The following is a 15,539-nucleotide window of genomic DNA, read 5'->3' on the forward strand; positions in this document are numbered from 1 at the left end:
TACAATGCTGGAGACCTGGGTTCGATCCCTGGGTTCGATCCCTGGATCGGAAAGATCCCCTGGAGAAGGAAATGGCAATCTACTCCAGTACTATTGCCTGGAAAATCCCATGGACAGAGGAGCCTGGTAGGCTACAGTCCATGGGGTCGCTAAGAGTCGGACACTGCTGAGCGACTTCACTTAACCTCTGTGAAATGCCCCAAAGCGCGTCTACTACAGTTGTTGATACCAGGAATGTCCACACGGGGGCAGCACTTCCTCCTGCCTGCCCCTCTGATAACAGTCAAGCAGAGTCCCAGAGACTCCTGTGCCTGGGTTGGAAATGAGAATGGCACGTGCCAGAACAGCACCCAAGGACTTATGTTCCAGTATTTTTACTCCTTAATTTTCACCCCCAGAAAAATCCCAACCCCTGCCAAGCCGAGATATTGGGGATATAGCACTCAGTTCCTGGTGCATCTCTAAGGAAGGAGGCTGGAAGTGGGAACCCCACCACCTGGATGCATGGAGATCTGGTGACTTTTTGAAACCTCTTCTACCCACAGGGCCAGCATCCTTTAGCTACACTAGGCTCCTTTAGCTTCAGAAGCCCCCTTCCCCTGGCTTGAGATTGTAAACTTGCTGTTTGCCGGGAGCCACCACGGGAGATCCCACCCGTGACAAAGGTCATGCGGAAGAGATCTGACAGGCAAAGGCGGATCAGGCCTCAAGGGACCCCCTGAATCTGCTCGAGCATCTACCCCCAAACCAGAATCTGTCTGTCTTACTGTTTTGTGCCTTTCACCAACTCTTCTGACATCAGCAGGGGGCTTTTCTCCGGACCACTTTTCTCTGGAAAAAGTCAACTTAGGGCTCTAATTATAAGTCTCCTGGGCATGATAGGAGTGTTTCAATTCAAACCCCTCTGATGGCTTTCTAGCTTGCCTGACAGGTTTATCCATACTCTTGCAATTAACACACGTGATTGTTCACAACTCCCCAACCTTGAAAGGCACGGGAAGCCAAAACATTCTAAAAGTCCTAATGAGCATAGAGTCCTTTAAGGGATGAAAAATCATTAGAATAGATAGTACTGGTAAAGGATTTCATTGTTGAGGCAATGCTTGCTGCCAAGTGCCCATATCCCTTATCCATTGTGCTGCTGGGAGTGCAATGGTTAACACAGTTGGAATGTGAGAAAAACAAGCAGCAGCCTTGGAATTAACCACATCAGACCTTTGAGCTAATTGGTTCTTCCTTTGTTGTAACTTACTGCACCTTTGCTCTGAGAGAATGTAACTCTGTTTAGCACTTTCTGAGGCTGACATAGATTAAAAATATAAAGAAAAAACACTTCAAGGGAAAATAAGTTTTCTGGTTGAACAGCCTTTATCAAAAAAGGGTCATAAAATGTCCACAGGCCTCCAAGGCCAGAAGATATCATACCGAACATTGTTTATGGGAAAGGTATGCAGAAAAAATCCTGGTTTTGATAAAGACAAACAGATGTAATGTTTGGGCTGACTCTGTATGACTGCATCTTTCATTTCCCTCTATGTACAAGTCAAGGTATAAAAGTTCCTTTTGAAAATAAAGTTAGGGGCTTTGCTCACCAAAGCTTGGTCTCCCCGTGTCATTCTTTTTTTTTTTTCCTTTTCTCTCTTTTTCTCTCTCTGTTCTTTTTTCAGGATGACTCCTTAGATCATAGGAGCTTTATTGGCTTTCTGTGTTAATCAAGGAAGATCAAGCCTCTTTCTCTTCTCTTTATTCTTTCTCCTTTATGTCTTATCGTTCAACCCCGGACTATCAGGTTTCAATCCATTATAAGACCTGTGTCATCTCTCTCTCGCCAGGCAAGAGCACTGGAGTGGGTGCCATTGCAGTCTCCCATGAGGCTCCAGGGCAGCTGTATTGAGTAGTTGTGGTCACAGGCTCAGTTGCCTCGCAGCACCTGGGATCTTCCCAGTCCAGAGATAGAATTTGTGTCCCCTATATTGGACAGGCAGATTCTTATCCACTGGACCACCAGGAAGTCCTGTTTTTATTATTATTCCATACAGGTTATTGTCACATGTGTTGTAGAATTCCCTGTGCTGTTCAGTAGATCCTACTTGATTATCTGTTTCAAACATGTGTATGTATATATGTATTTATGTGTACCTGTTAATCTGAGTCTCCTAATGTATTCCTCTTCCCCCAACTTTCCACTATGATAAGCATAAGCTTTTTTCTAATCCTGGGATTCTGTTTCTGCTTTGTTAAGTAATTCAACATATATTGGTTTTTCCAAGCAACCTGTAAGTGAACACATATGATATCTGTCTTCCTCTATTTTACTTCACATGGTATGATGATGTCTAGATCCATGCTTGTTGCTGCAATGGGTGTTATTTCATTCATTTTATGACAGGGTAATATTGTATGGTGTATACCTCCCACCTCTTCTTTACGCACTCATCTGATAGATAGACCCTTATCTCACTTCCGTGTCCCCACGGGTGATAATAGTTCACTGCAGTGAACTTGTCTTTTTCAGTGAGGGTTTTATCCAGTTACAGGTCCAGGAGAGGGATTGCTGGATCCTATGGTGGCTCTATTTTTTTTTTTTTTTTCCTATGGAACCTTCACAATACATGTCAGCCATACTCTTTCCCACCCACAGCAGAGGAGAGAAGGTTCCTTTCGGCATTGACTGTGGGTAGACCTTTTGTAGATGGCCATTCTTAGTAATGCGATGCGGTACCTCGTTTTGGGTTACGTTTGCGGTTTTAATAATGAAGGATGAGGAGCATGTTTTTCTGTGCTTTCCTGTTAAAGCGTATGAGTAGCATTTCCCTCTTGAAATGGATTCTCTAAAGTCTGCCCTCTTTTACATAGCTTTTCAATGCCCTACTCCAGAACATCCTAAAAGATGATGCTGTGAAAGTACTGAACTCAATATGCCAGCAAATTTTGAAAACTCAGCAGTGGCCACAGGACTGGAAAAGGTCAGTTTTCATTCCAATCCCAAAGAGAGGCAATGCCAAAGAATGCTCAAACTACTGCACAATCGCACTCATCTCACACGCTAGTAAAGTACTGCTCAAAATTCTCCAAGCCAGGCTTCAGCAATACATGAACCGTGAATTTCCAGATGTTCATGCTGGATTTGGAAAAGGCAGAAGAATCAGAGATCAAATTGCCAACATGCATTGGATCATAGAAAAAACAAGAGAGTTCCAGAAAAACATCTGCTTTATTGCCTGTGCCAAAGCCTTTGACTGTGTGGACCACAACAAACTCTGGAAAATTCTTTAAGAGATGGGAATACTAGACCACCTGACCTGCCTCTTGAGAAATCTGTATGCAGGTCAAGAAGCAACAATTAGAACTGGACATGGAACAACAGACTGGTTCCAAATAGGATAAGGAGTACGTCAAAGCTGTATATTGTCACCCTGCTTATTTAACTTATATGCAGAGTACATCATGAGAAATGCTGGGCTGGATGAAGCACAAGCTGGAATCAAGATTGCTGGGAGAAATATCAATAACCTCAGATATGCAGATGACACCACCCTTATGGCAGAAAGTGAAGAAGAACTAAAGAGCTTCTTGATGAAAATGAAAGAGGAAAGTGAAAAAGTTGGCTTAAAACTCAACATTCAGAAAGCTAAGATCATGGCATCTGGTCCCATCACTTCATGGGAAATAGATGGGGAAACAGTGGAAACAGTGTCAGACTATTTTTTTGGACTCCAAAATCATTGCAGATGGTGATTGCAGCCATGAAATTAAAAGGTGCTTGCTCCTTGGAGGAAAAGTTATGACCAACCTAGACAGAGTATTAAAAAGCAGAGATATTACTTTGCCAACAAAGGTCCGTCTAATCAAAGCTATGGTTTTTCCAGTGGTCAAGTATGGATGTGAGAGTCAGACTATAAAGAAAGCTGAGTGCTGAAGAATTGATACTTTTGAACTGTGGTGTTGGAGAAGACTCTTGAGAGTCCCTTGGACTGCAAGGAGATCCAACCAGTCCATCCTAAAGGAGATCAGTCCTGGGTGTTCATTGAAAGGACTGATGCTGAAGCTGAAACTCCAATACTTTGGCCACCTGATGTGAAGAACTGACTCATTTGAAAAGACCCTGATGCTGGGAAAGATTGAAGGCGGGAGGAGAAGGGGACGACAGAGGATGAGATGAGATGGTTGGATGGCATCACCGACTCAATGGACATGAGTTTGAGTAAACCCCGGAAGTTGGTGATGGACAGGGAGGCCTGGCGTGTTGGAGTCCATGGGGTCGCAAAGAGTCGGATACTACTGAGTGACTGAACTGACTGACTGACTCCAGACCATTTCTTGAAGACCTGTCATTTACAGCTGTTGTTACCAGATATGTCCACAGGGCGGCAGCACTTCCGCATGTCCACCTCTGATCACCTCAGGCAAGCAGAGCGCTAGCGATCCTCCTGTGCCTGGGTTGTATACGAGCGTGGAATACAAGACCCAAGGATTTGTGTTCCCGTATTTTTACCCCTTAATTTTTACCCCCAGAAAACCCCAAACCCTACCAAGCTGATGTACTGGGGGTGTACTCAGTTCCTCATGCATCTCTAAGGAAGGAGGCTGAGGTGGGAGCTCCACCAGTTGGATGCATGGATGCATGCAGGGGACTTGTGAAACATCCTTTCCCTGGGGAAGTCCCCTTTCCAGGTCTGGAGATTGTGTTTTTGCCCAAAGGGGACCAGGCACCCCGGAGGTGCTAATTGCTGGCACATTCTCTGAAGTTCCCTCTGCCCAGGATACTCCTGCCAGGAAACCCAGGATCCTCAGGGTCAGTGGAAGTGACACCATAGCAGGTCACCAAGGCCTCAGGGGAATACAGTAGGCATTTAAAAAAAATTTTTTTTCGTCTTTCTCTCCTTTGGTTTCTTCTTTCTTCTTTTTTAAAATTTTCTTCTTGCTTTGTACTGGAGTATAGTTGATTTACAATGTTGTGTTTGTTTTAGGTTTAAAGCAGACTAATTCAGTTACACATGTGTCTGTTCTTTTTTGGATTCTTTTTCATATAGGTTATTGTCAGGTGTGGTGTAGAATTCTGTGTGCTGTTCGTTAGGTCCTATTTGATTATCTGTTTCAAACGTGTACACATATGTGTACTTGTTAATGCACACTTGGGTGCTAAGTCGTTTTAGTCACGTCCAACTCTTTGAGCAACACTACGGACCGTAGCCTGCCAGGCTCCTCTGTCCATGGGGATTCTCTGGGCCAGAATACTGGAGTTGTAGTCACGCGTTCCGGGAAACAAACTCACTCAGAAGGACAATGCAGATAGTGGAGTGCAGTCTATTACACCGGCGGGCCCAAGGCAGAGTCTCCTCTTAGCCAAGGACCCCGACCAGCATGTGTGAAAATCTTTTACACCCCATGTGTACGTGTCTGAACCCACCTCCCCAAATTCCTTGAGACTTACATACACCAAGGAAAACACAATCCCAGTCACCCCATCATTCACGTGCTATGTGCTCATGTGCTCAGACAGTCAAACAGTTAGCCGATAATCAATAAGCCCGAGGTTACACTCCGATTGATACGGAAAAATGTATGGCCTGTCTGGAGGAAGGGGTGATTAGTGTATGTTTTCTCTTAGGCGATGAGTAACCTAGATACGATCTTCAAGGTTCCCCTGTCTGGAGGGGGGTCTTATCCTTCTGTTGTTGTTCTCATAGGCACTAAACACAGAGTTCAGAGTCCATTGGAAAGGTGGCCGAGCATGATCAGCATGAACAGGCCTAAGATGGAGTCCAGGCCCTGTGAATTCCTTCTTCAGAGTGAGTTGCCATGCCCTCCTCCAGGGAATCTTGTCAACCCAGGGATCGAACCTGCAGCTCCTGCATCTCCTGCATTGCAGGCAGATTCTTCACCCACTGAACGACCTGGGAAGCCCACTTGTTAATGGGACCCTTGTAATGTATTCATCCACCCCTTTCTCTCCACTTTGGTAACCAGAAGTTTGTTTTCTAAGTCTATCTTGTTTTGTTAGAAGAGTTCAACTAGTATCAGTATTTCCATTCCAGCTGTAAGTGATCAAATATACTTGCCTTTCTCTGTCTGACGTAATACACCTGGTATGATGATGTCTAGGCCCATGCTTGTCGCTGCAAATGGCATTGTTCCATTCTTCATATGACTGGGTAATGTTGCATGATGTACACCTACCCCCTCTTCCTTATGCACTCATCTGTTGCTGGACCTTTTTCTCACTTCCGTGTCCTCGCTGGTGATAATAATACTGCAATGAACATTGGGATGCAAGTGTCTTTTGGAGTGAGGGTTTTATCTGGATATAGACCTAGGAGTGGGATTGCCAGATCCTATGGTGGCTCCACCCCTCGTTTTTTTATAGAACCTTCATAGTTCCTGTCAGCAATTTACTTTCCCACCTACAGCAGAGGAGGGACTGTTTGCTTGTCTCCAGTCCACTTGGCATTGACTGTAGACTCTGTGCTGGTGGTCATTCTGAGTGGTGTTGGGTGATACCTTGTTGCTGTTTAGATTTGCATGTATTTAATAATGAGGGCAATTTTGGAAAATGCCAGCAAATCTGGAAAACTCAGCAATGGCCATGGGATTGGAAAAGGTCAGTTTTCATTCCAATCCCAAAGAAAGGCAATGCCAAAGAATGTTCAAGCTACCACACAATTGCACTCATCTCACACGCTAGCAAAGTCATGCTCAAAATTCTCCAAGTGAGGCTTCAACAGTACATGAACCATGAACTTTCAGATGTTCAAGCTGGATTTAGGAAAGGCAGAGGAACCAGAGATCAAATTGCCAACATCCGTTGGATTATCAAAAAAGCAAGAGAGTTCCAGAAAAACATCTACTTCTGCTTCATTGACTATGCTAAAGCCTTTGAGTGTGTGGATCACAACAAACTGTGGAAAATTCTTAGAGATGAGTGTACCAGACAACCTTGCCTGCCTCCTAAGAAACCTGTATGCAGGTCAGGAAGCAACAGTTAGAACTGGACATGGAACAAGAGACTGTCCAAATTGGAAAAGGAGTACGTCAAGGCTATATATTGTCACCCTGCTTATTTGACTTATATGCAGAATACATCATGAGGAATGCTGGGCTGGAAGAAGCACAAGCTGGAATCAAGATTGCCGGGAGAAATAACAATAACCTCAGATATGCAGATGACATCACCCTTATGTTAGAAAGTGAAGAGAAACTAAAGAACTTCTTGATGAAGGTAAACGAGGAGAGTGAAAAAGCTGGCTTAAAACTCAACATTCAGAAAACTAAGATCATGGCATCTGGTCCCATCACTTCATGGCAAATAGATGGAGAAACAATGGAAACAGTGACAGACTTTTTTTCTTCGGCTCCAAAATCACTTTGGATGGTGACTGCAGCCGTGAAATCAAAAGATGCTTGCTCCTTGGAAGAAAAGTTATGACCAACCTAGATAGCATATTAAAAAGCAGAGACGTTACTTTGTCAACAAAGGTCCATTTAGTCAAAGCTATGGTTTTTCCAGTGGTCATGTATGGATGTGAGAGTTGGACTATAAAGAAAGCTGAGCACTGAAGAATTGATGCTTTTAACTGTGGTGTTGGAGAAGACTCTTGAGAGTCCCTTGGACTGCAAGGAAATCAAACCAGTCCATCCTGAAGGAAATCAGTCCTGAATATTCATTGGAGGGACTGATGCTGAAGCTGAAACCCCAATCCTTTGGCCACCTGATGACTCATTGGAAAAGACCCTGATGCTGGGAAAAATTGAGGGCAGGAGGAGAAGGGGACGACCGAGGATGAGATGGTTGGATGGCATCACTGACTCGATGGACATGAGTTTGAGTAAGCCCCAGGAGATGGTGAAGGACAGACAAGGAAGCATGGCGTGCTGCAGTCCAAGGGGTCGCAAAGAGTCGGACACAACTGAACTCCACCAACAATAACCCAGAGGGTCAGCATCCTTAGCTGCAGGAGGCCCCTTTACCTGCTGAGCTCCCACCCCCTGTCCGGAGATTGTGGTTTTGTGCAGAGCGGACCAGGCACCAGAGGTCCACGGAGGTGCTGATTGCTGGCACATTCTCTGCAGCTCCCGCTGCCCAGATACTCCTTCCAGGAAACCCAGGACCCTCAGGGTCAGTGGAGGTGACACCATTGCAAGTCACCAGGGCCTCAGCAGAATATGTTATACAGTCTATTTTTTATACTTTCTTTCTCTTTTATTTTCTTCTTTCTTTCCTTCTCTTTTTTTTTTTTAAACTTACTTCTTACCTTATATGGGAATATAGTTGGTTTGCAATGCTTTGTTTTAGTTGTACAGGAAACTGTTGCCGTTATGAATATACATATATCTATTTTTTCTACATTATTTTTCCATATAGGTTATTGTTGTGTAGTTGTAGAATTGCCTGTGCTGTTCAGTAGATCCTACTTGATTATTTATTTCAAAAATATGTATATATATATATATATGTATATGTATATTTATGTGTACTTGTTAATGCAAACTTCCTAATTTTTTCTCCGCTTGCATCTTTCCACTGTGGTAAGCATAGGTTAGAAGAAGGCAATGGCACCCTACTCCAGTACTCTTGCCTGGAAAATCCCATGGACGGAGGAGCCTGGTAGGCTGCAGTCCATGGGGTCGCTAAGAGTCAGACAGGACTGGGCGACTTCACTTTCACTTTTCACTTTCATGCATTGGAGAAGGAAATGGCAACTCACTCCAGTGTTCTTGCCTGGAGAATCCCAGGGACGGGGGAGCCTGGTGGGCTGCCGTCTATGGGGTCGCACAGAGTCGGACACGGCTGAAGCGACTTAGCAGCAGCAGCAGACCTTTGGTGATGGCCATTCTGAGGAATGCTTTGTGATATCTCGTTGTGTGTTAGATTTGCATTGTTAATAATGAGCGATGTTGAGCATGTTTCCCTGTGGTTTTCTGTTAAGGAGGATGACCAGCGTTTCCCTCTTGAAATTGGACTTTTGAGAGTCTGTCCTGCTTTGCCTTGCTGTTGGATGCCTTACTCCAGGACATTACATCAAGGCCTGCGTCATTTACTGCTCCCAGCCTCCTCTTCAGCCCCTCACAAAGCTGTTGTTACCAGAAGTGTCCACAAGGCGGCAGCACTTCCTCATGCCCACCCCTCTGATAACTCAGGCACGCAGAGCCCTAGAGACAGTTCTGTGCCCCGGGTTGTAAATGAGAGTGGAGAGAGTCAGAACAGCACCCAGGGACTCGCGTCCAGTGTTTTTACTCCTTAATTTTCATCCCCGGAAAAAGCCCAGACCCTGCCAAGTCCCTATACTGGGCATGCAGTACTCTGTTCCTGGTGCATCTCTTAAGGAAGGAGGCTGGAGGTGGGAACCCTACCACCTGGATGCGTGGAGATAGGTGACTTTTGAAACATACTTTTGCTGCACTAGGCTCCTTTACCTGCAGAAGATTCCGTCCCTGGCCTGGAGATTGTGGTTTTGTCCAGAGGGGACCAGGCACTAGAGGTCCACAGAGGTGCTGATTGCAGGCACATTCTCTGCCAGCTTCCTCTGCCCAGGATACTCCTGCTGGGAAATCAGGGCCCTCAGGGTCAATGGAGGTGACACCACTGCAGCTCACCTCAGTGGAATACAGCAGGCAGTCTAACCTTTTTTCTGTTTCTGTTTTGTTTTCTTCTTTCCTTCTTTTCTCTTTGTTTTAAAATTTCATACCTTATATTGGAGTTTAGTTGATTTACAGTGTTGTGTTTGTTTTATTTGTACAGAAAACTGTTGCACTTTCACAGATGCATATATATATATATATATATTAAAAGTTAATTAATTTATGTATTTTTGGCTGTGCTGGATCTTCACTGCTGCTCAAGGGCTTTCTCTAGTTGTAGTGAGCGGAGGCTACTCTCCAGTTGCAGGGCACAGGTTTCTCATTAGTCTGGAGCATGTGGGTTCAGTAGTTACGGCGTAGAGGCTTAGCTGCCTTACAGCACGCGGGATCTTCCCAGACCAGGGATAGAACCTGAATCCCCTGCATTGGCAGACAGATTCTTATCCCCTGGACCAGCAGGAAAGTCCTCTCTCTTTTTGGATTCTTTTCCTGTATAGGTTATGGTCAAGTGTGTTGTAGAATTCCCTGTGGGCTAATAGATCCTCGGAGAAGGCAATGGCACCCCACTCCAGTACTCTTGCCTGGAAAATCCCATGGATGGAGGAGCCTGGTGGGCTGCAGTCCATGGGGTTGCTAAGAGTCGGAGAAGAGTGAGCGACTTCACTTTCCCTTTTCACTTTCATGCATTGGAGAAGGAAATGGCAACCCACTCCAGTGTTCTTGCCTGGAGAATCCCAGGGACGGGGAACCTGGTGGGCTGCCGTCTATGGGGTCGCACAGAGTCGGACACGACTGAAGCGACTTAGCAGCAGCAGGATGTATGTATGTATTTATCTGTACCTGCTAATGTGAACCCCCTAATGAATTCCTCTTCCCTAATCTTTCCAACGCGGTAGCTTTTTTTCTTAGCCTGGCACTCTGTTTGTGCTTTGTAAAGTAATTCAACTTGTATCAGGTTTGCGATTCCACCTCTAAGTGGCCACATGTGATGTTTCCCTTTCTCTGTCTGACTTACTTCACGTGGTTTAATGACAGCTAGGCCCACGCTTGTTGCCACAGTTGGTATTGTTTCAATCTTTCACGACTTAGTACTATAATATGATGCATACCTACCGCCTCTTCCTTGGATAAAGAAGAGAAGTGGATGAATGTTCATCTGCTGATGGGCCTTTTTCTCACTTCTGTGTCCTCACTGGTGATAACAGTGCTTCAGTGAACTTTGGGTGCACCTGTCTTTTTGAATGAAGGTTTTATCTGGATAGAGGCCTGGGAGCGGGATTGCCGGATCCTATGGTGGCTCCATTCCTTGTTCCTGCTCCATTCCTGACTAGGACTTTCCTAGTCAGTCAGTTCAGTCACTCAGTCACGTCCGACTCTTTGCAACCCCATGGACTGCAGCACGCCAGGCCGCCCTGTCCATCACCAACTCCCGGAGTTTGCTCAAACTCATGTCCATCGGGTCAGTGATGCCATCCAACCATCTCATCCTCTGTCGTTCCCTTCTCCTCCCACCTTCGCTCTTTCTCAGCATCAGGGTCTTTTCCAATGAGTCAGGTCTTCACATCAGGTGGCCAAAGGATTGGGGTTTCAGCTTCAGCATCAATCCTTCTAGTGAATATTCAGGACTGATCTCCTTTACAATTGACTGGTTTGATTTCCTTGCAGTCCAAGGGACTCTCAAGAGTCTTCTCCAACAACACAGTTCAAAAGCATCAATTCTTCGGCGCTCGGCTTTCTTTTTAGTCCAACTCTCACATCCATACCTGACTACTTGAAAAACCATACCTTTGACTAGACGGACCTTTGTTGGCAAAGTAATGTCTCTGCTTTTTAATATGCTGTCTAGAGTTGTCATAGCTTTTCTTCCAAGAGGCAAGGGTCTTTTAATTTCATGGCTTCAGTCACCATCTGCAGTGATTTTGGATTTTCCTAGTTGCTGTCAGCAATTTACTTTCCCACCCACGGCAGAGGAGGGAGGGCTTCCCTTTCTCCAGTCCCTTCTCGTGTTAGTTGTAGACCCTTTGCTGATGGCCATTCTAAGTGGTGTGAGCTGTACCTCGTTGCGGTTAAGATTCGCATGTATTTAACAATAAATGTTGTGGAGCTTGTTTTACTGTGGTTTTCTGTTAAAGAGTGTGACAAGACTTTTTATCTTAAAATTCGAGTTTTGAAAATTTACTCTAGGTTTGTTTTTTGATTCCTTACCGCAGGACATTTCTGAAGACGTGTTATTTACAGCCCCCAAACCTCTGTGTATATAAAAGTGCCCTTCAAAGCTTCTTGTGACGTTGTTGTTACCAGAAATGGCCACACGGCGGCAGCACTTCCTCAGGCCAACCCTTCTATTAACTCAGGCAAGCAGAGCCCTCCAGACAGTGGTCTTCCTGGGTTGTAGATGAGCGTGGAATGTGCCGGAACAGCACCCAAGATCTTGTGTTCCACTATTTCACCCCTCACTTTTCAACTCCAGGAAAACCGCAAACCCTGCCAAGCTGCTTTACTGAGCATGTGGTACTCTCTTCCTGGTATATCTCTAAGGAAGGGGGCTGGAGGTGGTGGGAACCCCCCGCCCCTGGGTGCCTGGAGATCAGCTGACTTTTGAAAACTCTTCCACCCAGAGGGCCAGCATCCTTTAGCTGCACTAGGCTCCTTTACCTGCAGAAGCCCCCTTCCACCGTCTTGAGATTGTGTTTTGTGCAGAGGGGACCAGGCACTAGAGGTCCACGGAGGTGCTGGTTGCTGGCACATTCTCTGCAGCTCCCTCTGCCCAGGGTGCTGGGAAATACAGGATCCTCAGGGTTAATGGAGGTGACACTATTGCAGCTCACCAAGGCCTCAGGGGAAACGTTAGGCATTTATTTATTTTCCTTTCTATTTAGTTTCTTTTTTTTTTTCTTTAATTTTCTCCTTGCTTTATATTGGATTATAGTTGATTTACAATGTTGTGTTTATGTTAACTGTAAAACAGACTGATTCAGTTATTCATGTATCTGTTCTTTTTTGGATTTTTTTTCCATATAGATTATTGTCAATTGTTGCATAGGATTTTCTGTGCTGTTCTTTATTTGTGTGTGTGTGTGTGTGCTGTTCTTTAGATCCTGTTTGATTATCTGTTTCAAACTTGTATGTATGTGTGTGTGTGTATATATATATATATTTTATATTAACCTCCTAACTTCTTCCTCCTCCGCCATCTTGGCACTGTGGTTACCACAAGTTTGTTTCCTAAGCCTGGGAGTCTGTTTCTGGTTTGTAAAATTGTTCAATTTGTAGCAGTTTTTCCATTCCACCTGTAAGTGATCAAATATACTTGCCTTTCTCTGTCCGACTTACTTCACTTGGTAGGATGATGTCTAGGTCCGTGCTTGTTGCTGCAAATGGCATTGTTTCATTCTTTTTATGACTGAGTAATATGCATTATGTATACCTGCCACCTCTTCTTTATACACCCATCTGTCAATGGGCCTTTTTCTCACTTTCGTGTCCTTGCTGGTGATAATAGTACTGCAGTGAACACTGGGGTGCAAGTGTCTTTTCGAAATCAGGTTTTACCCAGATGTACGTTCGGGGTAGGATTGCCAGATCCCATGGACAGAGATGTGTGGCAGGCTGCCGTCCATGGGGCTGCAGAGTCAGACATAGCTAAGCGCCTAACACACGTGGTGGCTCCATTCCCCGTTTTCTTTGGAAACTTCATGGTTCCTGTCAGCAATTTACTTTCCCACCCACAGCAAAGGAGGTAGGGTTTCCTTTTCTCCAGTGCCTTCTGGCACTGACTGCTTATAGACCCTTTGCTGATGGCCATTCTGAGTGATGCGAGGTGATACCTTGTTGCGGTTTAGATTTGCATGTATTTAATAATGAGGGATGTGGAGCTTGTTTTCTTGCGTTTTTTTTTTTTTTTTAATGAGTGTGACTGAAGTTTTTCTCTTAAAATTTGATTCTGGAAAGTTTACCCTGTATTGAATTTTTCTTTGATCCCCTACCCCAGGACATTTCTTGAAGACCTGTGTCTTTTTTCTGCCTGCAGTGCTGGAGACCTGGGTTCTGTCCCTGTGTCGGGGAGATCCCCTGGAGGAGGAAATGGCAACCCACTCCAGTATTCTTGCCTGGAGAATCCCATGGATGGAGGAACCTAGTTGGCTACAGTCCATGGGGTCGCAGAGAGTCAAACACGTCTTCACTTTAACTTTGTGTCTTTTTTCAGCCCTGCAGCCGGTCTGTATTAAGTGCCCTTAAGCGGCTCTTGGAGAAGGCAATGGCAATCCACTCCAGTACTCTTGCGTGGAAAAATCCCATGGAAGGAGGAGCCTGGTGGGCTGCAGTCCATGGGGTCGCTAAGAGTCGGGCACGACTGAGCGACTTCACTTTCACTTTTCACTTTCATGCATTGGAGAAGGAAATGGCAACCCACTCCAGTGTTCTTGCCTGGAGAATCCCAGGGACAGAGGAGCCTAGTCGCACAGAGTCGGACACGACTGAAGTGACTTAGCAGCAGCTTAGCAGCAAGCTGCTCTTGTAAAGTTGTTGTTACCAGGAATGTCCACACAGCGGCAGCACTTCCTCATGCCCACCCCTCTGATAACTCAGCCAGCAGAGCCCTAGAGACAGTCCTGTGCCTGGGTTGGAAGAGAGTGGTATGTGCCTGAACAGCACCCAGACTTGTGTTCCAGTATTTTTACCCCTTACTTTTCACCCCCGGGAAAATCCCAGACCTTCCCAAGCCGCTGTCATGGGAGTGCAGGACTCTGTTCGAGGTCCGTCTCTAAGGAAGGAGGCTGGAGATGGGAACCCCAGCACCTGGACGTGTGGCGATCAGGGGACTTTTGAAACATCTATCCAGAAGGCCAGCATCCTTTAGCTGCACTAGACTCCTTTACCTGCAGAAACTCTCTTACCCTGTCTCAAGATGTTGGTTTTCTCCAAGGGGATCAGGCCCTGGAGCTCCATGGTGGTGCTGTGCTGGTACCTTCTCTGCAGCTCCCTCTGCTCAGGATACTCCTTCCTGGAAACCCAGTACCTTCAGGATTTTGGAGGTGACACCACTGCAGGTCACTAAAGCCTCAGTGAAATACAGTAGATAGGGCTTCCCCCCAACCCCTTTTCTTGTAAGAACAAGTTAAATGTCATACTTTACATGCAGTTGTGCAGTGAATGGGTGTTAGTCGCTCAGTCGTGTCTGACTCTTTGCAACCCTGTGGACTATAGCCTGCCAGGCTCTTCTGTCCATGGGATTCTCCAGGCAGGAATCCTGGAGTGGGTACCGCTTTCCTTTTCCAGGGCATCTTCCCAACCCAGGGAGGATTCTTTACCGTCCAAGCCACCAAGGAAGCCTGCAGTTTAGTGTTTCTTAATCATCTATAACATCAGCAGTTATGTAAAAAAGTGGTTAAGTGTTGGAGTTGACTTCTTTCAGTTATTTTTAATATAAAGTAAAATGTACCAATAATGGTACATTTAAAGAAGCCCTTTGTTATGAGTGCTTTTGCATGCGTGCATGCTAAGTCGCTTCAGTTTTGTCTAACTCTTTGCAACCCTATGGACTGTAGCCCGCCAGGCTCCATGGGATTCTCCAGGCAAACTGGAGTGGGTTGCCATGTGCTCCTCCAGGGGATCTTCCTGACCCAGGAATTGAACCCGCGCATCTCTTGTCTCCTGCATTGATAGGTGTGTTCTTTACCACTAGCACCATCTAGGAAGTGAAAGTGCCTTTGGGATGTGCTTAATATTAGCACTTATTCCAATGCCCTCTCACCCCTCTTCACCTGTCAGTACCTAGCTATCCCTTATGTAAGCATGTAACAGTAAATTTTAAGTGTAATCAAATTGGTGAACAGTAATTCATAATCAGTGACGTATAAGCAGGACCTTACAGATTTCTTGAATTTATCAAGTAGGTTTTACTTTTTTAATCTCTAAATCCCTTTCAGGGGTTTAAAGATATTTTATGTTTCAGTAAT

This window comes from Bos indicus x Bos taurus, chromosome 22 (assembly GCF_003369695.1).
Source record: "Bos indicus x Bos taurus breed Angus x Brahman F1 hybrid chromosome 22, Bos_hybrid_MaternalHap_v2.0, whole genome shotgun sequence".
Classification (NCBI taxonomy): domain Eukaryota; kingdom Metazoa; phylum Chordata; class Mammalia; order Artiodactyla; family Bovidae; genus Bos; species Bos indicus x Bos taurus.